Raw genomic sequence first — 24,813 nt, 5'->3', positions numbered from 1 at the left:
CCGGCAAGACGTGCGGAATTTCTACCTGTCGACGCGTCGCGACGTTTTGTTCGTCTCGCGCGCGTGTTATGTCTTTATCAATTTTAAACATTCAGAATATTCCGCCCGAAGGTGTACCGGTAGAAACGTTTATTTCAGCCACGACGATACAAAAAATGTTTTCTATGCCTTTGTGTTTCTTATTCGCAGGCACTTGGAATAGCATAACGCTAGAATAAAATGTGAAAAAGTTATCACCGTCGTTTCGCATTATGTTCGTCTATCGCTTGTAAACGTTTCACATCTTGTCGAATTAAAATGCTATTTCAGACTATTTGTCTTGCGTCGTGTGCTATCCATGGCACGCGTACTTGGGCCATATATACCACTATAACGTTGATGCTACTTCGTCGAGTGGAAAGTATTACTCGCATAATTGCCGGTTTACACAGCATTGTACCATAATCTTGGCTTAAATCAGCTAATCCTTACCTTTCAGTTGCAACGTGTAATTTCTAGGACAACGACACACGATGAATTTACATAATGCACGCGAAATACGAAGTTGGTCCGCCGTTAATGAGCGTAGCCAAGTAAAAAGTCAAGTCGAGCTTTGACGAACTCCTTGGCGCATCGTCGTGTATATGCCGTAGATGGGCAAAGAAATAAGCTAAGTACATAAACGGACATACTTAAGCAGATCAAAGGCGACGGCCTAGTAAAATGACGCGAACTAGAGAGAAGGGTCGAAAGACGGAGAAAAGGAGGATGAACGAATCGTTGGTTCTTTGCAAACTCGAGCTTTCGAGATGCTCCCGGTGCCTTGGTTTTCCGAATAAATGATGGCGTCTACTCGAAAGACATTATTTAACTCCTTACGCGACGAAATCTGTTTCGCAGCAGATTGCTCTGCGAAATATTGCTCCGGAGAATCGAGACAATAAAACGACGCCGTACAGCCACCAAATTCTCCGTCTGTCTTCGTCGTTCGATATTTTCAACTTTACTCCCCAAGTTTCCATTATCCTTTCTGGATCGTAGAAACGTTAGACCACGGATGAATTCTTTACGGATGAATTCCTTAACCCACTGAAATTTCCAGTTTTGTTTAATTCTGAGAAAAAGAAATTCGGCTGTATAGAAAAGCGGTGCGAGTGCATACTTTAAAGAAGAGCAAGTAAAATACGATGAAACGACGTACAGACGTTCGTATTTACTCGAAGAACTTTGTTACGAATTTTCAAGCTTTCGAAATTCTTATTTACGTGTATGAACGCAAGAGAAGATATAATACAAAAATATCAAAAACTGTATTTTACTTCCATATACGTATAGGTATTAGTTATTTCGCGTTTCTCCCCGAAAAGATCTTTCTATAAGGTTTTGTTCCACTCGTTGCTCTTTCAACTTATTTCTTTATAAAGAATAGACCCACTATATATATATAGAGTTTCGCATACATAAGAAGAATAGACCCAAATAACGAGCAACGCACACGTTTTTTGGAAACAACTGCAGTCAAGAAAGACAGAGCTGATAAAGCGGAACAAAAGGAAGAGCTGGTGCTGAATGATGAGACCGTAGCGGAGAAAGGAGCAACGTTGAAGCTTCTTGCATGCGAAAATTGTAATATAAAACTAAACGATAACGTATATGATAGTGGAAGTGCGCGCGCCTGTGTATGGTGCCTGGAATACTGCACTGAACGGAGAATTTATGGAGCATCGTGTCACGGTGTCAGAGTAGTAACAATAGAAATGAATGCGAGCTGTTTCACCGAACTGACTACAGTGCTGTTATTAAAGGGCGTTTTTACCTGTAAAACTTTGCAATACGTCGCGGATTTATTGCCGTTTCCATTTTTATTCGCTTCCTTCAGAAGTAATAAATCGTCTTCAAAGGAACTCCGCACAATCGAAACTTAATTACGTGGCCCCCGTTTCCCCTAACTAGTTTCAAACTCAATTTTCTCGAAAACAAAAGCGTCAAGTTACAAAACGTTATTCCACATTTTCGATCAGCCCTCGCATATAAAACGGTCTCACTATTTTCTCATTATGTGGGCCATTCTGCATGTAGGACGACGTTTTGGACGAAATTTTTCCCAATGCTTGAACCAGGTTGCGGCGGCTATAACGCGATTGATAAAGATTACGTAATTTGTATAACGAAAAGAGTAGAAATTAACCGCGTTTCTCTCTACCACGGTATCGTATTAAATTCCAGAGGAGATATTTTTATAGAAATAATTATGAAATTATCATCGTACGCTTGTCTTAACTCGAATCCGCGATTACGATCGATTACCGTAAAAAGGTTAGATTACGATGGTCGGTTTAAAACGAGCGTATTGACTTTGCCTAGTTCGCCATTAACGATGACCACTTTTGCGAACGAGGTGCTGCAAAAATTCTGTTGACGATGAATGTAAAGCGCTCAAGCGGGCTATAGAAAATTTCAACCGGTCCTTTCGTCAGGCGTGTGAAAGGATTTCCGGGAAATGCTCGATGCTTGCTGTATCCGGTACAGGGTCTAGTTAATGGTAACCTCCTCCGGATCCGCTCCGAAGAAGGATGAAATCCTGTAACGTACAAGTAGAAGAACGTGAAAACCACGCTCGACGAAAGAGTCAAAAATTCTTAAAGCGGATAGGATATTCGGAGTAAAGAGATGCGAAATACGTAGTAAAAAGAGAGGATAGAAAAGCCTTGATACATCGCAGATCGAATACATATTGGATCGATGCATAGAAAATATCGTTTCTCTCGAGTTTTGACAAACCAATACCATCCATTAAATGTTGTCCTATCCTGAATTTTTGTCAATCGAGTTGGCCCTTACGTGCTTCGGTCGAACATACGTGCTCGTGAAGTATAGAGGTATGTTTGACTTTTACTGTCTTTAACTACTGATACGTAGCGTCTCGTTCTACTGATTTTAATTACTTGCGCCTCAAGTTATCTCTGGATATTTAACGAAAATCGTCATTTAAGAATTTTATTTACTGAAAAATCATGCCACGAAGAGAAATTTGTTCAAACGTAATCGACTTGCTTATTCGAGTTTTGAAAAATTCAATATTTTTCGGTAATTTGTCACGTTCAAAAACCGCAAATCACTCGCAACCTACACCAAACAGCGATATATAAAATTGATCGAGTCAATGATATTCTCGAGACGCTCTCGAAGCCGTGAAAGGTTGAAACCACAACTGCTCTTCCGACCATTTTCCTCCATAGTCGGTGACACTGATGGCGATGTAGTCGATGACGATGCGTTGGACGTGAATCGAGTTTGGATGCAGACGAGAAGGGCGAATTCTCGTTGAACGTGGGACGCCAGGAATATAATATCGCGACAAGAAACCCGTATATATCTCCTGCCATTAAATTAAGCTTGGCTGTAAAATAAACGTTTCGAATGGACTACGCGTTTCCATGCACGCAGCCAGGACAGAACGAGTCGTCCGTTGCTACCTGCATATCCTATCAGGGATAATTGCTCTATTATGCTCACGCGTTCATAAACTTGAGCGAATAATCGGGCTGGCTGGCTCAGCATGATCGCGCGCGCGTTCCACGTAGGCGCGAGCCGGTGTATACCGCATACCTACATTACTTATGCACTTTGAAAAGGACCTCTGGATGCGCTGAAATCCCTTCTCTGCTGTACAGGATGTTCCGCGCCAATGTGCGCATCCTGAATTATTTCTAAATTGCACGTTACGATAGAAAATTGTCACGCGAAGCGTCTAGAACGGGCGTGAAAAGCCTCGAGGAATCATTTCGAAAGTGATATCGAATAAAATACGTCGTACAAATTTGGATTTTCTACTGGTATACTCGCGTAGCGATAACAGATTAAAATTTTATTACCGGTAGAGGACAATTTCAGGTCCGATGTGAGACGATCTTTAAAATGTTTTAAGATGACGTAATTATGTAAGCACCAAGGATAGAATCTACGTTTGTACGATACTTGTGATATTTTTAAGACATCTTGTGTACAGTTACCGTATACATAGCTTGCTCCAAAAAGGAACGCAACCTTTATCATCGTATCAGTTGTTCGTGCAATACGTAACTCGCGTTATATATTCGATGTGCGTATATGAGACGGACCACCCTGTATACATAATGCGAAACCACGCGTCCGATTCTGTCATACTTCTTTCAATCGTGAATCGTTGCTGTGAAAAGGAGGATGTAATCCTATAATCCGAGGAACAGAAGGGAAGGATAGAAAATGTATGTCGTTGGATCGTTTCACGTGGCGCTTAACGAAAGGATGACTCCGTTAGCTCTGGAACGTGAATCATAGGCTTGACGAACACGTTCGAGTGCATTACCAGTGATGTAATTTATGCACGTTTAATGTCAAGCTTATTCAAACGTTTCCAGTCTTGTAGAAAATCAGCGTACATATTTGGAATTAAACCGAATTTCGCGACATTTTCCATGGAAATTTATCAGAAATTTATCGGCATTGCAGATATAAATTTTTGCTCCTGGAATGAATATATTGTTGGCGAAAATTTACCGCTTGCGCAAACAAGCTCGAGAGCTCGATTTCGATTTAATCGAATTCATTTCGCTTAATATCAAAAGCTAAAGTGATACGATGATCATTATTATTCTCAGACATTTAAAATAAAGAAATTATTACGTCCAAGAGATTGACGACCTAGGAATCTAAATAAACCACTCGAAATATCCTATTCTTCTAATATCAATGCGAAGATTCTATTTATACTGTAACGGTATTGAATATTCTAAGGTAAATTACGGATACTAAGCGGTATACTGTATTACGTTTTCAACAGCTTAAACGGTATATTTTCTAGCAGCTGTCTCTCAAAAGATACGTTAGGTAACACCGATAAACGTCGATACGCTTATCAATCATAAAATCGCGGTCATAGTTCCGTTCAAACGCCAGTTTACAGCTCGTTGCGTTGAGCATATGTAGCGAAAATTTGATTTCACGCAAGCAAATATCAATATACAAGAGCCCCAAAACGTATCACGATATAGTTCATACCGAAATTACGTGCATGAATATCATACGAAATCATGATAACATATAAATTATAAATCTTCGATCGTCACAACTATTTCGTTCTAAGTAATTCCGGCTGAATAAATCGTTTTCCGGCGTTCGAAATTTGCTTTATGTCGACGAGTACCGATTTATTTCGGTCTAAATTCGTTTAAAGCGCCAAACGTGTATAAATGGACAGAGGAAATTCCATAAAAAAATTCCACAGTTTCGCAAAAAAAAAAAAAATTCGCTAGTGTCACAGGAACAAAATTAAATTAGTTTTCTTGTTACTGTTCGTACCATTCGAGTATCACCTCTGCCGCTATAAATGTGTTCACGTATATGAATATGGCACATATTTACATCATCCTCTTAATTGGTCCTTTCGTTAGAAATCCTTTTAATCCTTTAAATAATTTCCTCGTCACTTACATCGTTCATTTTATCATACTCGAGCCATTTCATCGCGTAATTTTCAGTGCAGTTTGTTCAACCTGGAATATTAATCGTATTCTTGTTAGAATTCTCGTTTTTCCAATCGTTTCGTTGACATATTGGTGTACGTTGGACGACGGTGAACCGTGAAAAGCTACACGTGTCGATGAAAGAGAACGGTCAAGCAATAAATCAAATCATTTATTTTCGATAAAATCATTATCCACCTTGCGCGCACGATACACAGCAGTCGCTGTCTTTTTTTATCGTTAACAAACTTCTTAATACCGAAGAAAATATGTAAGAATCATTATCGATAATAGTGATTTCTCGTCTCAATTTTATCCTAAAGTTTTATTTCAAAACGCTGAAAGTCTATTTCTATATTTTCTTTCTTTTTTTTTTTTTTTTTTAATAACTAATCGAGTCCTATTTCTGGAACACGCTTAAGATATCTTCGTATCGAAAAATACTCGATATTCTAAATATACATACCTAGCTGCCTCTCCCTTCTCTTATTTTCTTTCGTTTGATTTTCAAGTTCGACCCTTCTCGTTCCTGCTATTTTAAAAAATAACAAAAAATAACAAAAAATATCACATGTTCGTGGCATGAAAGAAAGCATAGAAGCTATACAGAAACCAAGAATACCGAAAGTATAAAATTAAAGTAAAACAGCAAAGTTCGCTAGTGGTTCTTTTAAATTAAAAATACATCGCTTCGCTTTTAGATGATCGAACGGCGTCTCTTGTTCCTTTTATTTTATTTTATTTATCTTTATGTTGGTATTTTCCCAATTAAAGGATGCAAATAAATGCAACAATAACGAGATTAGATTCGAGGATTAACTTCGATAAAGCTTGTGTCTGTACCGAAAGAAATTCATCGTAATCGACGTACAATTAATTTACCGATTAATGCAGGTCGATGAGCAATTCAGAGATTTTGCCTACTCATTGAGACGACTGTACTGCACCAGAGGAGATGCAGATGTAATTGGATTTTCGAGCGAGATCGATGGTGGCCATTCACGACAGCTTAATTAGGTTTCGCGAGTGCCCGTCGAAAATCACGTGGCTGATATTCTGTCAGCCGTTAGCATTTTGGAAATTCTATGGTTCGCTAAATTATCGCACGATATTCTAATATAATATTAGGTTGGTGCATCTACACATGCGTCTCTACATACAGCCTCGTTCAAAAATATCAACACGTTTGCTTGATTATAAATATCTCGAAAAACTTATACCGTTAATGAATTAATAAATTGTCCTGTGTTCCACGTTGCAGCGTATATTCAACGTAAAATTTGCCTAAAAGAAAAAACGATTCGATTTGATACTTTTTCACGAAGTAGTATATACGCGTCATGGAAAGTTTGTCAAATTTTCGTAACAGTTGTTTTGCGAATCCTGTCGTGCAGTAAAAAAAAAAAAGAATTTTTTTTTTAATTCATGTAGCGCGGTATATCGTATGGATATCGCATGGATATCGCGACTAAAAATCTTTATCGAAAAAAATTAACTTGTTATTCTCCGAAACCGAATAAAAAAATCTTTATGCCTTTGAAACTCGACACGTGTATTCCTAAAATTCGTGACGGTTCACAGAATTTACTAAAAACTCGCAAAGGATTTACAAAGCAAGAAAAACGGAAGTTAATATCGATAATACAATTTTATTTACATTTGTCAAATTACAACACACTAATGACGAAATAATGAATTCAACGAGAGGTGGAAATCACCGAGTTAATGATCGAAATGCGATTACGATATTAATAGCTTTAAACGAGACGTCCAAATGAATTTGATCGTTATTCACTCGCGGAACGTCTGTGCAAAAGAAATAAACATAATATAATAATAAGAGCATGGAAATTTCATGCGAACAATTACGTTCGATTATAGACGAACGGAATTCGAAAGTTCGATAAGCAAGATTCTGCCGGTACATATACCAGTAAAACTTTCAACAGAACCGGAAGAGATCGACGTTTGTTTACGCGTTATGAAATATCGTGAATCGCTGCACAAACGTTCGTATCTATGGATGGATTATAAAAACGATGTTCGATGTATCGGCAAGTGCGTGTGTGTGTGTGTGTGTGTGTGTGTGTGTGTAGAACGTATGGCCGTACAATTGCATTTACCATCGGCGTTGGTGACACCCTGTGCATCTACATACGTAGACCACGGCGTGGCTGAACGCGGCGCAATCCCGTTCTGTGGTCTTGTAACGCAATAAAATTGCACACGACTAGCAAGCTCCGAAATTCAACCGAAGCTCACAAAGCGACGCTGATTCCCACGTTTGCTTCTCTGCAGACATTTTATCGCTTCCACAAAATTATTTCGAAACCTGTAACTTGCCCCGTGGCAAGCAGCAATCAGCATAACTCGGGGTGGTGGGGAGGAGGGGAGATGGAGGGGTGGGTCGTGTTCGAGGGTGGCGTTTCGCCCGGCGCTTGTCTAATTGCGAGCGCGAACTTCTGTGGAAGCACTCGCGGAATTTCGGAAACGGACGACCGTACTAATTTCGTGGAAATACATAACCGGTGAATTGTCGACATGATAAATACGAGTCGGTTAACACGGTGTTTTCGACCGTCCCGTTGACCAATGCTAATGGATGAGAAACATTCATCCGTGAAGGCCGTTTGTTTCTATCGGATAGCCGAGAAAGTTCTGTTGCTCCTTTCTCCTCGTCTTTTCCTTCGATCCCTTTTTTCTGTTCTTTTGTTATGACATAAGAGAGAGAGAGAGAGAGAGAGAGAGAGGTGTAAAAGGCGTGGAGAATGGATCGCAAATAAACGTGAAAATGAGGAAAAAATCTGGGAAGGTAACGTCAATTCTGTTTTGTGAAGATAGAAATTAAGATTGGAAATACCGATGTAAAAGAAATTATTATTTACACTTTTGTAGCTTCGATTGCATCGTTCGTTCTATAAATCACGTAGTATTTCAGTCCCTTGTACGATATCCTGCTTGCATCCGAAACAAAAAGGAATATACTGATAACGTTTTAAAAAAAATCGCACGAATTAGCAGCGCATTCAAGCGATCTTTTCAACCGAATTCCTTTCAGACAGTAGAAATGGAGGCATTCAGATTTCAATGAATGTACAGTACGGAGCAAAATTACAATTTCAGGTTAACATACGTCGAAGAAACCATTTTTTATCTTTTCTATTAACTGACGAATATTTCTGCAAATGTGGTGCAATTTTCTCAGTTACCGAATTGTTGATTAAATCGAGCAGAAAGAATTGTATCGAGCTAAAACTGGTATAGTTTTATCCAGTACTGTATACGGTGTACAATGACGCACCTCGTTTTCCGACATTTAAATAGGAGAGCGCGTGTGGCGCGCTCGATTCAGCCGGGGCGCGTACGTTTGCACAAAAGAAAGCGTTCGCCCCTCATTTCGTAGTGTCTAATCGCGTGTAATAGCATTCGCAAATGTTTACATATCAATCCATTCGCGTAATATCGGTATAGAGTGGTTCATCCAGCGTAGCAGCTGCGGATACCTCGGTCTCGTTCCCTCTTTTGCTTTGCTTCCCTTCCTGCATTATTCAGCTCGTCTTTAAAACTTCGTTTTACCTCTTTTCACCGACCGAGCAAACGGAGGCAATCAAGCTGACGAACAAGGCTAGCGGTTAGCACATCGAAATGGCACGCGTGTACAAAGGCTACGTGTGAGGACACGTTGTTCTTTTTTGTCATTTCTCTTACCTTGTTTTTCTGTCGATATTTCGCTCCTTCGAGTGTCACTCTATTCTCTTTTCTTTTTTCTTCTGTAATATCGTGATTTAATATTTTGTTTAGAAACTAGGTAAAAAACAGATTATTCCAATAGTTGGAGGTTTCGGTTCGTTTAAATATATAACACTAAAATAATTTCGTATCAGATTGTTGCACCATAAATCTCTCTCTCTCTTCGACGATATCTTGTTGCAGTCATTTAAAAATCGCAAAACATTTTCGACAGTTGTTTTAAATTAAATTGTCTCAGCCATCAACTTTTTGGATAACTAAATAACGCAATATACATACAGAAAAGTATCGAAAATTTCCTTGGGAATAAGATCGGAAGGTTTATTCGATTCTGTTATCCGATATTACTCGAATGGTAGTTCTGGTTCTATCTGTGAAGTTGAGAATTTTATACGCCAACGATGTACAAAATGCTCGGTTTGGAGCGTGCTTGCAGGCGCGGAGATGGTAGTAAACGGAGGAGGAAGTGGATTGACAAGTTCAGCTGACAGGAGAACTCGACTGTCGGTTTCCTCATGGTTGTACGTGAAAATTTCTTATAGCTCTTACGGCTGCTCGACACTTGGGTGTTATAAAGATGTCTGCATCCAAGTGTTCAAACTTCCTTGGCCTTTATGGCTATGTCTCTACTAGCGATGGGCACGAACACCTCGCAAGTACATACGAACAACGACCCACTAAATTCTAAACTGTCTATGAATATTTCGAAAAGAAAGAGAGATACTTTCAAGTAGAATCGAACGTGTACGAGATAGATCCAAACTCTTTGCTAGACCTGAGAAAGAAACGAGTTTCGAGTAGATTCGAACACTAGTTGAGTAGATCCGAAACTTTACGATCACTTCAACAGGAATTCTACAGTTATTTCGATCATTTATCTTTGTTGTCCTTGAAACCAATTATATCTGTCTCTGCATAATTTAATCATACGATAGTAATCATTTATCACGTACAATCTGTCTTGCAAGATGGTATTACAGAAACGGATATCCGTATCCTATTTTATTAGATATTTATGTAGTATAACAGAAATTCTCAAAATATAAATAACATGACCGTAATCGCGTAAACCTGCTAAACAGATCAATTCAAAAATTTCTCAATCGGAATTCATTACTATCGCCGACGATAATATAAAACATTTCGAATCAAATAATAAAACATAACATACATCGAGCAATAAAATATTCGAAGCACGCAGGCAACATTTAAAAATTTCCATTTATCTAAACGTGCATAGCTCGAAATAACAACAACAGAAAAGAGCTGAAAAATAGTTCCGATCAAATTACTCAGACCGAAATTATTCGATTCTGCTTTTCCTCGCTTTTTCAATCACATTCCTATAATGAACGTTTCCCCGCGATATTTTACCAGTTGCTCGATTTTTCCGCCGTACGGTACGTTCGTAGACGAAGTATCGTGACTCACTGAACGAACCTTGCTTTTCGTATTGGACTGTTTTCGAGAGAACGTCACCGGCATAGAACAAAATGGATACGTATCGGCCTGATGGCGCCTGGCCAGGAATACCGTGTGAATTTTCTGTTAACATATTTTTAACGCGTTCATTCTACCCTACTCACCCTATCCTACGCTACGCACAACCCGCTCCCTCCCCTTCTTCGATTCCCCGGCTAACCATGCAACTTTGACAGTTTTACCATGCGAGACGGACGAACGTCATCGAGGGGACGGCCGCACACAGCATTATGACTGTTCAGGGTGTCACAGCGTTTTGTATTTAAATTCTCTGGATATTTCGACGCCTCCACTTGCTTCTCGTCCTCCACTAGCGTTGCCTTGCCCTTTCGTGTCTCTTTATAGCTTAAAGACCAGATAATTAACGCAGTGCCTACTGAAATATTAAAAATGACTAATTTTTAATGTTTAGAAATTTTTTTAATTCATCTTATTATATAATTAATATATATACGTATCTTTCATTTTATTTTCTTTGGTACAAGTTCTATACTTCGGTCATCCATCATTCTAGTATTAATTTCACCGAAACAGAATATTTTCTTTCCATTCGATACGATACTTGGATAATTACATTGCGAACAGGCGATAAATCATTTAATAGAAATCCATAAAGAATTTTGTTGATTCTAAATCATGGAACAACTGTCGTGTAATAAACTCGGTTGACGTAATAAATTATTTAATGTCCATCGTTTGAGAAATACGTAGCAATAAGCTTTGCCATGAAGTAGCGTGTCCCAGTTGCCCAGAGCTAGAGTAATACAGACTGTTGACAGAAATTTTCCTAACAACGTGTCATAACCGACAGCGTGACACTAGACGTGCAGTCCGTCGCTTTAACCGAGTTGCAACCCTTGGGTCCGGTTTCCGGCAATATCCCGCATAGCAAATCCACAGGTCACTTACGGTATGATGAATAGGCATAGCGGCATAGCGATTCAGGCAACTGCTCAAAGGAAAACGTTTTGACCACCGATTTGCTATTCCCACGTCATTCCTCGTTTCTGCGCCGATTTCTATTTAACGCGAACGCCAATTTTCACGATTAAAACTTCCATGTGCGAACCGTGGTCAAAGGCAAACCGATTCGATGATTTTATCGTGCACGCTGTGTTTAAATATGTCGTTTTAGGTAAATAGATTTCAGTGGACTTTGCTGCTTTGTTCTTACTTGACACACAAAATCATAAAGCGAAAACCTGCGAGTTTCTGCAAATTACGACAAGGATAGAAGTTTGAAGGGTTTTTCTCTCAGACATCGTACCTTGAAAGCAGTTACGTCTAATATAATGGAAAAGAGCGAAAAGTAAAGCAGACGTATTAGAGAACGATGGATGTTCTATATTTTTTGATTGATTGTTTTAACCAGTTAAACCATTTTATGAAATATTGTTTCTTTTGGTGGTAACTGGGTATCGACGACGCGAGGAAACTTCCGCTTTAATATCACAGTTAGATGCGAACAAACAGACTCAGCGAGGTAGTAACTATGGCGAAGGTGCGGATGTACGGTGTCGTTCTCCTGTGATTTCTCAACAGCCACGCAGCCAAGTATAGACACCATAGGATCCTGTCCATTAACCGGTTCTTCGTCAATTCACCTTTCACGCACGTGTTAAAAGGAAGAAGAGAACTGTCAGAGAATGGGAACGACCAGAAACTGTCAACTTTATCCAACTTTCGTAGAGGCGGGAAATCTATGTTAGCTGTTTCGTAGGGAGCTAGAGCCTATATTTTAGAAAGCTATAACGTGTTTCGTCCGTGGAACGCATTTGTACGTGTTATAGCATCGCTGTTAGTCTTTGCGTAATATACGTACAGGGAGTCCGCTATCGTGGATGAAACTTCGGAAACGTTGAATCCTACGTATGTGTAAATAGAAACGATCTGAGAAAAGCGATTTATTCTTTCACTTTTGAAAGAAAGGAATTATTATAAAATATCGAAATCAAGTAGAAGAATGAATAAATGGAGTTTAAAGAAAACTGGAAGACAAAAGCTTCGGATTTCGATATCTACTCCCGAATTCAATTTTCCATCGTTTTCCTTGCCACGTTTCAGATATAAATCAGAATCAACCAAAATCTCGTTATGCGCGTTATTATTCTCTGTACAAAGTGAACGAGTATCGACGGAACATTTCCAATGGCCATTTTATTAATGTCCGACAATTCACAGAACATTATAATACGACACCGTTATTATACGATACAATTTCCTACTTGTTGAGCGATGAAATAACAACTGCAGGAGAAATACGCGATAACTTACTACCGTAAGTAACAGGCTCGATTGTTAACCGTCTAAACGACCAGGCATAAAGCGCAAACAATGACGGTACAATGAACCAGAGAAATTTAATAACCGTAAATAAAGAAGAATTCAGGAATAACGATGGAAATATTATCCGTCTAACGAAACGAATAATAATTTGCACGAATAACTCTCACCATTACCAGCTACCCTTCGATTCTTTACTTTGTCCGTTCCTTGCGTTGCCTCTAACTTCTCTTTTCTCTCCTCCACCATCTTTTACAATCTACCATTATGCGTGTTCCCTTTTCTTCTCTTTTCTTTTCTTTTTCTTCTTTTTTTTTTCCTTTTACTTAATAAACGTATCTACCTATCCACTCGTCCATCCTCCTCGCAAGTCGAGAACCCGAGACCAAACTCGACTCAGACGCATAAATAGTCTCTCCACCTTTCTCCTATCTGTTCGCTTCTCGCTCTCCTTTTCCCTCTCCTTATCTCTCCTTCCCGTTCTCTCTATGCCTCTTCCTTTCGCCGTACGACGTTCCCTCGACCATTCCTCGCGAGCTCGTCCCTCCTCGTCGACGTGTAACTTCACACCCCGTATCATTCATACCTCCCACCTACAAACGGCTGGTTTCTCTCGCTCTCGGTATTATCGCTATAACCGTGAGCTCTTTTATCTGCAGGTCGTCGCAAACAACCCCCCTGCCCCCGGTTCGAAGAACGAAAGCATCGTGTTCCGGTTAAACGGAACGACTCGGTGCCTAGTTTCCACATGGTGCGCGCGTGCTCGGATGGATGCGTCTAATTGGGTTCAATGTCGTTCAGAAGAAATCCAAAGGATTAAGAGCGTGAACATGCCGGAACGGCGAACAATGCCAGCCGTTCTCGGAACCGGCGCGTTCCACTTCTTCGTTTCGCTAATATCTTTCAACCCTCGACACCCAGTAATACCTAAATTTATCATTTCGCTCGTTGTACTCTATGCCTGTAGCTTCTAAATGACAAATATTCTGGATTCGTTTACCGAACTAAACAAAACCTACGTGTTTTCCAGTTTGCACCGTTCTTGATCAATCGCTATAGCAAATGCGTATTTTGTACTTGTAATTAATGTTTTGTGGTTGTTAGTTGTTATATCGGTGTTCCATAAATTCTATTCTATAAAATCCGTTCGTTTGTTGTACTTTGATCTGAAACTTTTAATTGACGTGTAGATTCTGTTTTTTTTTCTCTTATATATAGAGAGAGAGTTGAACAAAGTTAAAATAGATGGGCGGGACGTAACAAATTTTATTAAGTCCCGTGGAAAGCTTCATCCACTTCATAATCTTTCTCGCGATTAAAGAGACTTCGGTTTATCAATACGTTATTGAAGATCTCGCAATGAAAACCTGGTATGGTTTGAAATGATTCGAAGTTTCGCAGAATACGTTGTATAGAGTAGTATTAAAGTTATACCAAAATACCGACAGGTCGACGACATAAATCTTGGGTATAGAGAATAAACGATAAATTTGCAAAAAATGGATTGAATCCGATACATCTACATACTAAATTCGTTTCGAATTCTAAAAACGAGACGAAGATTAAAGGCTTGTCCCCCTGTATTTTATATGTTTCGTTTTATTTTATTAACATAGTAAAAGAACCGAGAATCACAATTTATATGAAAAATCTCTGTCACATATGATGCATAATACATGAGTACATACATACAAGTATTAGGGGTGTACGAGAATCCAAAAATGGCGAGTTTAAAATTTTTTTCTTTGCTCTTGGGATAGGATCGAGGGCCCAAAAATATCTCGCGACATAAGAATATCCGGGATTTTCGAGATTTTCTGTATCTTCGAAATTCACGATATTTCAGGATCGGCTTGATTTGATCTAACTGGGATTTCCTACGTGTTGCGATAACTTGTAAAAGATAAAACATCAATTTTGTTCTCACTACGGTAAAGCTATTTCCACCACTGGAAGTTCGTTTGTTCAAAACTCTAAATGAATTTTTACGAAACTTTTACGTTAAGTTAGACTGCTTTCAAATAGCGTTTACACGCGATACATACTCGTTGGCTGTGTATACCGTATAATCGACTTATCGAGACGCAACATTCATCCCTTGTCGTCGAATTTGCTTGCTCGAGTTCGAACATTTCTGCTGCGATGTAACTTAATCGCGGCTGAAGGTAAACGCACGTGTAATCCAACATCCGAGTAACGCAGAATCCGTGTGACAACGAGCCCATCGTCGTTTGTCGCGAGTGTAAATCTCGTAAAAATAAAGAGAAAAGAAAAGATTGCAATGGCCCGCAGAATCTCGTGAAACACGTGGGCGAACCTCAGGGCGCCTACGTGATTCTCTTGCATTCTCTTGGCCTCCGGTAAACAAGAAGACGAAAGAAGAACGAATAAAGTCGCCGGAATATTTGAACAACCGTTCACAGACTTCTTATATCTGGAGAATACTTTGGGCAACGTGATACACTAGCTACTTATATTACATTCAGTTCTAAAAAAACTTCAAAATTTTGTTTCTCGCAACTTTGAGAATAATATACGGGTATATTCGCCGTATAACACGATAGTCATGTTCCGACAAAACGCCGTCTTATACAAAACGAAGAATTAGTAGAAAAAATTGCGCTGCCACAGTTAAGAAAAGTCCCTATACTATATCTCTTTTCACAAGTAAGAGAAATATGTTTATTAAAATAATTAACAATTCATCACTACATATTAATATTACGTAATTGTTTTCTTCGTCATTGCTAAACAGCGTTAAACGAGGTAAAATCTACCTCATCCTTGGAGCTTCGTTAATTCATGTTGTAAAAAATATAAAAGACCCTTCGAGTTGCTACTTCCCTGCAGCAAAGAAGCTTTCGAGTACAAAGAGTACAAAGGCACAAACATTCTACGAACTAAACGCGAATGAAAAATTTCAGAAAATCGGGTATGCACATCTAAGAACACTTCTCGATTCTCGAACCGTGTTAGAGTCAATCCGTATTGTAGGAGTGAGTAGCCCTGTTGTACGGGGATTAATTATATATACAAATTTGTTCTCGAGAGGAATTTCAGGCAAATTCAAGCGGTAAAGTACGAACAGTATTTCTAAAATTAATTAAGTCTGCGCGATCGATTGCCTCTAAGCGGATTAAACGTGCGTATAGAACTTTCAATTTCAATCGAGCAATTTCCGATATATACGTATTATTCTCTTTCCTACAAATTATTAACTCCTTGACTCTCCCACACGGAATTACGGTTGAAACCTGTTTAGCAGAATTAAACAATGTCCGACAGGACTTTGATCGATGAGCGTTGCAAAAAATCAAAATTACGCGAATTAGAAATTCAGAATGCAAAGTAAGATATAATAAAAGGTGTAACGGAATAAATTTTCCAGCCAACCGATGAATTGCCATTTAACGTTATAACAATTTAAATAGCAAATTTTCTGAGAAAACCAGTTCTCACAAAACTTATTCTCCTGTTTTGTGATATCGTGAATTTTCTACTAAATTCCTAGAATTGTTCGATCAGGTAATCTCGGAAGAGCCGAGAGATAATTTTCTGCGCATGCAATTACCATTTCTACGTAGCAAGTACAGAGTTTTTGAGTTACGGCTGCACGACATATCGAAGAAGGAGACAAAGGAAATACGAGGAAGACAGTCGAAGGAAGAGGAACGGGACAAGGAAGAGGGAAAGGAAAGAGATTGTAGCTGCGTGGCTGCTTATTGTGCCTCGTTTCCCTTCGCCGCGTGCGGTCCCGCTATACTCCTAGAGACCTCCCGCTGAGCGAATCAAGCTCGGGCTTAGAATCGGACCAGAAGGCCCTGGATTCTGTCCCACGGATTATAAGTTACGGCTTATAATGTTCGTTCTACGTGAATTAATCGAAGATACCGCGTACCACCAGTCTGCGCAACTTATCCTGGATTTTGCCTTGAAACTTTACAGAGTGATTCTGAAATATAGCCTGACAACCACTATCCTGGCTTAAGACTCTTAAATGGAAGTGATGAGATCTAAATGGTCGACTAAGATCAGTCGATACAATAAATTAGAGAATACGAAAGAAATTCTTAACGTATTACGGTATACAGTAATGTACATTGTATCGTATCATATCATATCACGATAGAGACAGAGAAAAGAAAAGAGCGGGAAGACCGCGTATCTCTGAATCGATCGGACGAGCGTTTCTTCCAAAGATCAACTAGACGATTCTTTGCGGTTGTCTGTTTGAAGGGGTTATTCATAGCTGCATTCACTCGTGTGGCTACAAAGTGCAGATTATGCAGGCTTTAGAGCCAGACGAAAGGCGCGCGTAGGTATTCGAGTTGTTTAGCATTCTGCAGTATTGATTCCACGGGTAATAAAACTTTTCGACTTACACTTTCATAATCTTCGAACAGTTTTATTTCGTTGCTTCCTGTGTGGAAGCTATACGCCGCGAAATTCCTACCAACGATTTAAGAACCCTGTATAGTGCGTTATCAAAAATGTAGATCGAATTGGTTCGGCAAATTATCGATCCTATCCAAAGATATCAGGATATTCTAATAAACAATGAAATAGTCGGACGAGGCAGCGAATGCTCGCGTTGCGTTTATCCAGCGAGGTCCGAAACGAACGAAACGCGATGCAACTTCGTGACGGCGGTATTGGCAATTATACGATAGCCAGGATAGAACAGAGAACGCGCATTATTTGTCTGTAATTGCGAGTTGGTCGTTATCAGAATGATACATTCGGCCACGTACCGGTCGGCGATATTATCGTCACATACAGGCTGGTCCTCCGGGAGTTCGTTAATTCCCTCTTACCGCGACGCGGTGCGTCGCTCGAGTGAATTGCCTACGCTACTGCGATTCGTCCCGCCTCGATAAAGCCGACCCGCCACCACGGCCCTGCTGGAAATCGAATCGCGGACCACACACGCACGCGTATTAAAACTCGTCCCGTAGAATGTCAGAAACCGAGTCCCTGTTCCCCAAGTGTTCTTATATCTTCCTTCGATAAACCGCTTAATGGACATATTATACGGCGGACGTCCGTGCCAGAGAAGCGGTAGCAGCAGGTGATATCGAGTACGCGATGGCGCGCCTATCTGCAACTTTCTTGTCGCGCGTTATGTAAAGGTGTACAAGTAGCTTGGAAAAAAGAAGGAATCAAGTTGAACTGGGATTCGATATACGCGTAGATCGACTCGGGTATCAAAGTATTAGGTGCGGATAAAAGTTTCGTGGCTTTAGTTTCGTGCTTTGTGTACTTTTGCGAGTAAAAGTTTTCTATATCCTTGAAATTTAGACTCGTAAAATTCGGAGAAGCTCTCGATGACTGTTACGCACGCATACAGAACTTTTTATGCGACTTAATACTTTTAATAGGTGTTTTAACAAGTATCTCTTAAATACACTGGCTCTTATCTTATCGATATTAAAGAAGCTCTATGCGAAAATCTCCAAGTATAATTACGTTAATAACTATATAATGAGAATACGAATATAATCATGCTGATGCACGTCAGGTCTCTGTATCTCTGAAATTCCTAATCAAACTTTCTCCCGCGAGGCCTGGAAAGTTGTTAGTTCGGAAGCGGCGCATAACGAATAGGCATTCCATGCTTTCTTACACACTTATGTACACGATGAAATAGAATCATCCCGTGTTTCGAATATCTCGTGACATCGACATCGAAATGCTCCAAAGCGTTTGGCCTTTGAGATTCGTAAATACAGCCGTCGCGCTACGATAAAACTTTCCAAACGATTTGAATTTTTAACATTTCCAGAGACGTCTGAGCGTAAGAATTTGATACACGATCGATATAATACGTATCGGAAGTGGCAAAGCGTGTAAGTACTCGGTTCAGAGTGGTTTCGGTCCTGGGCTAAAAAGAACTTGGAGCTGAAAGGGTTAAAGAAGGATCGAAGTCGATTGCGCTTTATTGGGTCAAAAGGAAGAGGAGGATTTAAGTATTACCGATTTTATTGGATCGTTCGGGAAGTTGCTACCTTCTTCTTCGTAATGAAATTCGAGAAACGATTAGAATTACAGTAAATTTAAAGGCAATGTAATAACATCCTTACGTGTATTAGGACATTTATCAAAAAAGAAACGATCAGAATCTAACTGTTCGATCGTCGAACGAAATTCAAAATTTATCTTTATCAGACGAAAGTTACCGCACTATACCTACGGTTTTTATTTCACGCGTTATCGGATCAATGATTAATTTAACGTAACTTCATCAACCTCGACTCGTACGTGTGTTTACAACGATATATACTTAGCTCGCCTCTCATTTATCAAATACAGCTTCAACACACTGACATTCGAATCCATCTCGCGGTTAATTTTAACAGTTCACTAACTTAACTCCAGCGTCATGCACCGTCACGAACATGCCTACCAAATAAAAATATGCATTAAATCCGCCTGACTAATTATTTAAAGAACGCTCGGGAAGTTGGAAATTGAAAGGTATCGAAAAGGCTTGCGAATCGCTTACGTCCTTCCATAACCGGTGGTTCCCTTCCTTCGTAGGCATATTCGTGTCAGAACGCAAGCGTGATTTAGAGAAAGGGACTGACAGCAAGCGTGCGTGCACGAACGAACGGGAATTGAAAAGAAGGGAGAGAGAGAGAGAGAGAGAGAGAGAGAGAGAGAGGGAGGGAGGGAGAGAGAGAGAGAGACAGTGACAGGAAGGGAAAGAAAGGAGCATCGTCTCTGTGCGGGAGCGTGAAACACCGTTGAGAACGGTGAGCATGGAAGATACGTCAGGGAATACCGATTACGTATCTCAATCATGGGAAACTACCGGGGCGGGAATCGGAGCTGGGCCTGGTATAACCGTACTGGCCCGCGGCCGCAACATGTGAGGTCCTCAGCTTCTACCTTGCCTTCTGCTCCGCTTTCCTTTGCCCCGTCTTACCTTCTGCCACCCCTCCGTTTGCTTTCGTGCACTCCGTTTGCCTCTCGGACTATCGGCTTCAGTGATTCTCAATTTCGTCCTGTTTTCATTCATGTAAGGCAAGGTATATATACGAGTGCTGGACAAGAGATCCGTCGATAGTTTGGAATCATTGAACGAGACAAATTGGTGACAAGATGGTAAGGGGCGATAAAATCTTTCGTCGAAGAAAATTGTAGGTTTGGTAGAACTGTATTTTTCCTGTCGTTCGTTAGGAGACAGATAGTTCATATTGTATGTAATCGAAGTTTATGTAATAGAAATTCACGTTCAAATAAGTTGATTCGATCGACAGGAGTTGGTTTACTCGAGCGTTAAATAAAATTTCGTTGCAATGAAAAATTTCTACTGTGAAGTTAAACATTAATAGAAAAACCTGTTTGCTTCCAAATATTAACACACGTTGTGTACTATCATTATACGTATTTATAAACGCTTGGAAATTCATACGGTATCCACAAGATAAATAACAGTACGCACAAAACACTTTCTATATATCTTTAAATATTCTCAAATATTCTCTCTCTCTTTCTCCCTCTTTCAAATATTAATCGGGTTAATCGTTAATCATTTAGTCATTTTATGAATATCCAATCGATTTAGCCATTAATCACTTAGTTATATTGTAAGTATTCAATGAGTATCCGATAAATATTGCACGTTCATTGAGGATGTATTATCACCGTTAAAATGATCAATTACAAAAATTTCAGGAATGAATTACAGTTTTGCAATTTGACGAGTAGTATAATTTTAATTAAACATATTGGAAATGAATAAAAGGTAATATATAAAACTCTCGCATATTTCGCAGGTAGTTTAATAAAGTACGATATTTATCAAATCTCAATGAACGCGGACGCGTAAAACTGCAATTAGGCAACAAATATTCGACTGACGATATATTAAACAAAAATGCTAGACTATCGATTCGTCGAATGAAAAACGGCAGTTGCACTTCCGGGACAATTTTGAAGCAAACTTGAAATACGATTCTGTTTGCTCTATAGATTTTTCCAACTTTTCTTTCTCCATGGTAAAACGAATATTACACTATTTTAGTGCAAAAACACAATTCTGCAATAAACTCTCGTCAAAGTCGTAAATTTAACCACAGAGACGAATGTTTATACTCGCGTATACTCTGTAAATAAATTTACAAACGTTTGTCATTTTTTTTCTTTTCAACGGAACACCTTTCGTTGAGAAAGTTTCGCTATAAAAGCCTACTGGAATTTCGTCGATTGTACAAATTTTCAAAGTGCGAAGATGACACTCGAGAGCTAAAAAACGAAAAAGTAAAAAAAATCTATCGCGACGTAGAAGCGGAAGTACTGGATTAAATTAAGCCATAGAATATAATATCGCTAACGAGGAAATTATTTCATAAACCACGTTCTTTTAATTATAATCGTGCATAGAACGAGCTATAACGCTTTAGAAACTCGAACAACGTTACTTTATGAAATAAACATTTCTATTCAATTCCGCATCGAATACTCGTTAGAGTTATAGAATGCACTGTAGCAGAATCTCAATTCGCCGAAATCGGATCATCCGTGTTGTGGATTACCTTTTTGTATTTTGAAAATTGAACTGCAAGCTTTACATTTAAAAATACTGTTGTTCTCTGAAATGTGAAAAACCACTTAATGCGGAAACAGATACGAGAGGGAAAGCGCAAAGGATGCTATTTCTCTCTCATTCGTACGACTTAAGATACAATACGTAATAGTAGATTTCATCTAGTTAGTAAACAAAAAATACGATAACCGTTACTAGTTGAATTTCGTATCGGAACTATCGGACATATTAGAAAAGACGCTTTGGTTACACGCGAAACTTGAGTCTGAAACGTAAAGGCGGTAGCCAGTCGTAGAAGAGATTGGTGAGTCCGCGAGACGAGTAATAAGGAAATAAGGCTAATTTCGTGGTAAGTGAGTAACGATCAATATGCAAGACCGTTCGTTTCCCAAAAGCCTGGTCGGATATCTGGCCGTAAAAGGTTCTTTGTATCGGTCGCTCATTTTCCGGTCGCCTGAAGCTATTCTGTAAACGAAAACGAAGTGTCGTTAAGTTGGTGGAGCGACTGCCTGCTCGCCTTAGTCCCTTGCCCTCGGAACGTTGCCAAAGCGTCGCGTTAATCTCGTTCTTATTCGCGCGAAAGACTTTCACCAAGGGGTCGGCCGAGTTCCCCTACCGCGAGAAACGTTCCTACGGGAACAACCGTCCCAGCCGAGCAAAACGGAGGTGCAAAGCGCAGTTTTATTGCACACTTCCAAGCGGGACGAGTATTTTCGTCGTGTCTAGACTACAAGGTTTCTTCCTCCTTTTCGTCCTCCTCTGACTCACTTAATCCACCTATGTTTTTCCTTCTAGTATCCCCCGTAGACTCGGACTACTGCTCCGGACATACTACTCGTCCCACTTGCACCGCGGAGACCGATCCGTCTTCTTCGTAAAGCACGATCTTTAAACCGGAAATAGTAGTCGCACAAAAGCGCGCACACGGCGAACGGAGAAACTTGGAATACTACTAATATACATACATACATATATGTACATAGAGGAGAAGAACGATCAAGGCTGTTCCCCTTGACTGTTCCCCTTTTTCGTACAACTTTCCTCGTTACTTGCCGGAATTCACGGAGAGTACACTTCGTGCTTCTGCTCGTCATTTGTGGTTTGACGAGAACTCTAAGGAGAAGAAAACTTTTGGCTACATCAAGAACTAGCCAGAGCCGAGATACATAGGTAAAGGAACGTTTGAGAAAGGGAATGGGAACAACCATCGCGAACGGCATATACAGAGAAAAGGAAGAAAAATAGTTGATATACGATTGGACCTTTTATATTCTTCTTTTTTAACCTCTTTCAATTAGTTTAGCTTAGTTCATTTCTCTTCGAGTACAGCGATCGGATTGTGCCTTGATTCTCTCAGTTGTGTCATCCGCGTCAGAAGCTACTTACTCCATCTTTGTGTCCTTGTTGCACCCTCTGCTATTCCCCAGCTCAAAATCCCTGTCGTCTTGCGCTTTCGCGGTTTTCTTATTTCTCCCGTTGCTCTACCGTGTTCGTAATAGCAGAGAGTATGAAACAGATGTCTTCATTGCCCTCTCTGCGTTGATGATAATCCTATGATAGGTGGATGTGTTCCGCGCGTCGACGTATCATCTCCCTTTTTAACTTCTTCTTTTGCCTTTATTTTCTTTTCCCTTTTTACTTCTTCCTTTTTCTTGTTCTTGTCTCTTTTTTTCTTCTTTTTTTTTTGAGAGAGAGAGAGAGAGAGAGGAAAGAAGGAAATACTTAAAGGTTGTACTTGTCGGGAATAACGATGATAAAAGCACGAACAGCTGCTGGTGAGAAATAAATCCGAGCGAACGTAGCAGCTATGATACACGACTGTTTTTTAGCCAGCTTAACTGGGATTAGAGAGTGATTTCATACCAACGCGACGCGTAGATATTAATTAAAGGGTTGAAATGGTAAACGACGTATGTGTCAGAAACGAAGATTTCCGATAGAATTGCAAATCGCGTTTCTCTTAATTTTTTTATTTGCGGCATTTATCATTTGAATGCTATTGACTCTCGACGGTCGCAACCTCTACAGATTTAGAGGGAGAATAAATGGTAGCTAGAATTTACGTTCTTTCCCGCTACAAAAGCCGCACTTTATTTTTTGCCACTTACATAATTTACCATTTCAATACCACGATCATCGAAAACTAATAAAAACAATTCTTTGATATAAAAATCGCTAAAACGTCGTAGTATGATAACTACTGTTTTGAAAAACCAGCGGTTCTTTGCAAAATTTATCGGCTTCCTACGAATCACAACTCGACATATGACTCGGATCAACGTCGTTACTGTGGTTTTTGCTTAAAATCTATTTATACGCCATATTTACAGCGCGATAAAACTGTGTTGCTAGCAGAAAATGTTTGGCGAGTCCTTTTTCGTAGATCTCGACCTCGCCGGGGAATTATTTTCAAGTTTCCTCAATATCTGCCGATATCGACCCTCGAACTTTCCTTGTTAGCACGTTTCTTATTTCATCTCTGGTTCTCGTCAGCTGGCGTGGAGATTTATATTCGTGTCCTGGATTGTAAAAAACTTCACGAAAAGTTAGTTCACGCCCGACTAATATCGTTCATTCCAACCTCCACCCTATTCTCCCCCTTTTGTTTTTGTTCTCGTGCCCAACCCCGTTGCGTTCGTTCCGTTTCGTTTTCTTCGCGATCGTGTTCGGAATATCATCACCCATCACGTGCAAATCGACGAACGAAAGAAGAGCAAAACGTTCCGACTTTGAGCAAATGTCCGAGCTAGTGGAAGCAGTCGGAGAATGTATGTGGATTCGATTATTCCACGAGAGAACGTTCCCTGCTTCCTGTCGGAAATTAGGATAACGCGTACGACGTTCTCCTAATAGAGAAGATAAATAAAAGTTGAATTCCCGATCGACCACGTTTCTCGCTCTTTCCCCGTTTTACCGTTTCGAGATTCAATCGCATCGATAATTGTGAAGAATGTTGGATTTTCGCTGTTTCAACTCGTCGTAGTTTTATCCGTAATTAGTGCTTAAAGTTTTTCGTATTGTAAATAAAAGAACTATTTATCGAAGTAACAAAGTAGCGAGGTAAACGGCGAGGGAAGTAACGAAAAGAAAACGATTTCCGTACTATAATGGAAAAACGATGGAAATCCGGTAGATACAATTTCTCAGCGACACTGTATCTATCGCGCATTATGGAACGCTTTACACGGGAATGCGGTTACGGAAAACCTTATTACCCGACAGACGCAGACCCGACAGAAACCTAAAACGTTCGTCGAAATTGCGCAC

At 39.8% G+C, this 24,813-nt stretch overlaps 1 protein-coding gene across 24 annotated transcripts in view; it reads left to right on the top strand.

Annotated features, from left to right (window-relative positions):
• LOC138184512 (collagen alpha chain CG42342) overlaps window positions 1–24,813 on the top strand; it is a 118,218-nt gene that overhangs the window by 59,111 nt on the left and 34,294 nt on the right. The window lies entirely within an intron of this gene.

This window comes from Bombus flavifrons, chromosome 10, assembly GCF_040668555.2.
Source record: "Bombus flavifrons isolate JBK064 chromosome 10, iyBomFlav1_principal, whole genome shotgun sequence".
NCBI lineage: Eukaryota > Metazoa > Arthropoda > Insecta > Hymenoptera > Apidae > Bombus > Bombus flavifrons.
Note: the sequence above shows the minus strand (reverse complement) of the source record. Positions and strands in the feature narration are given on the sequence as shown.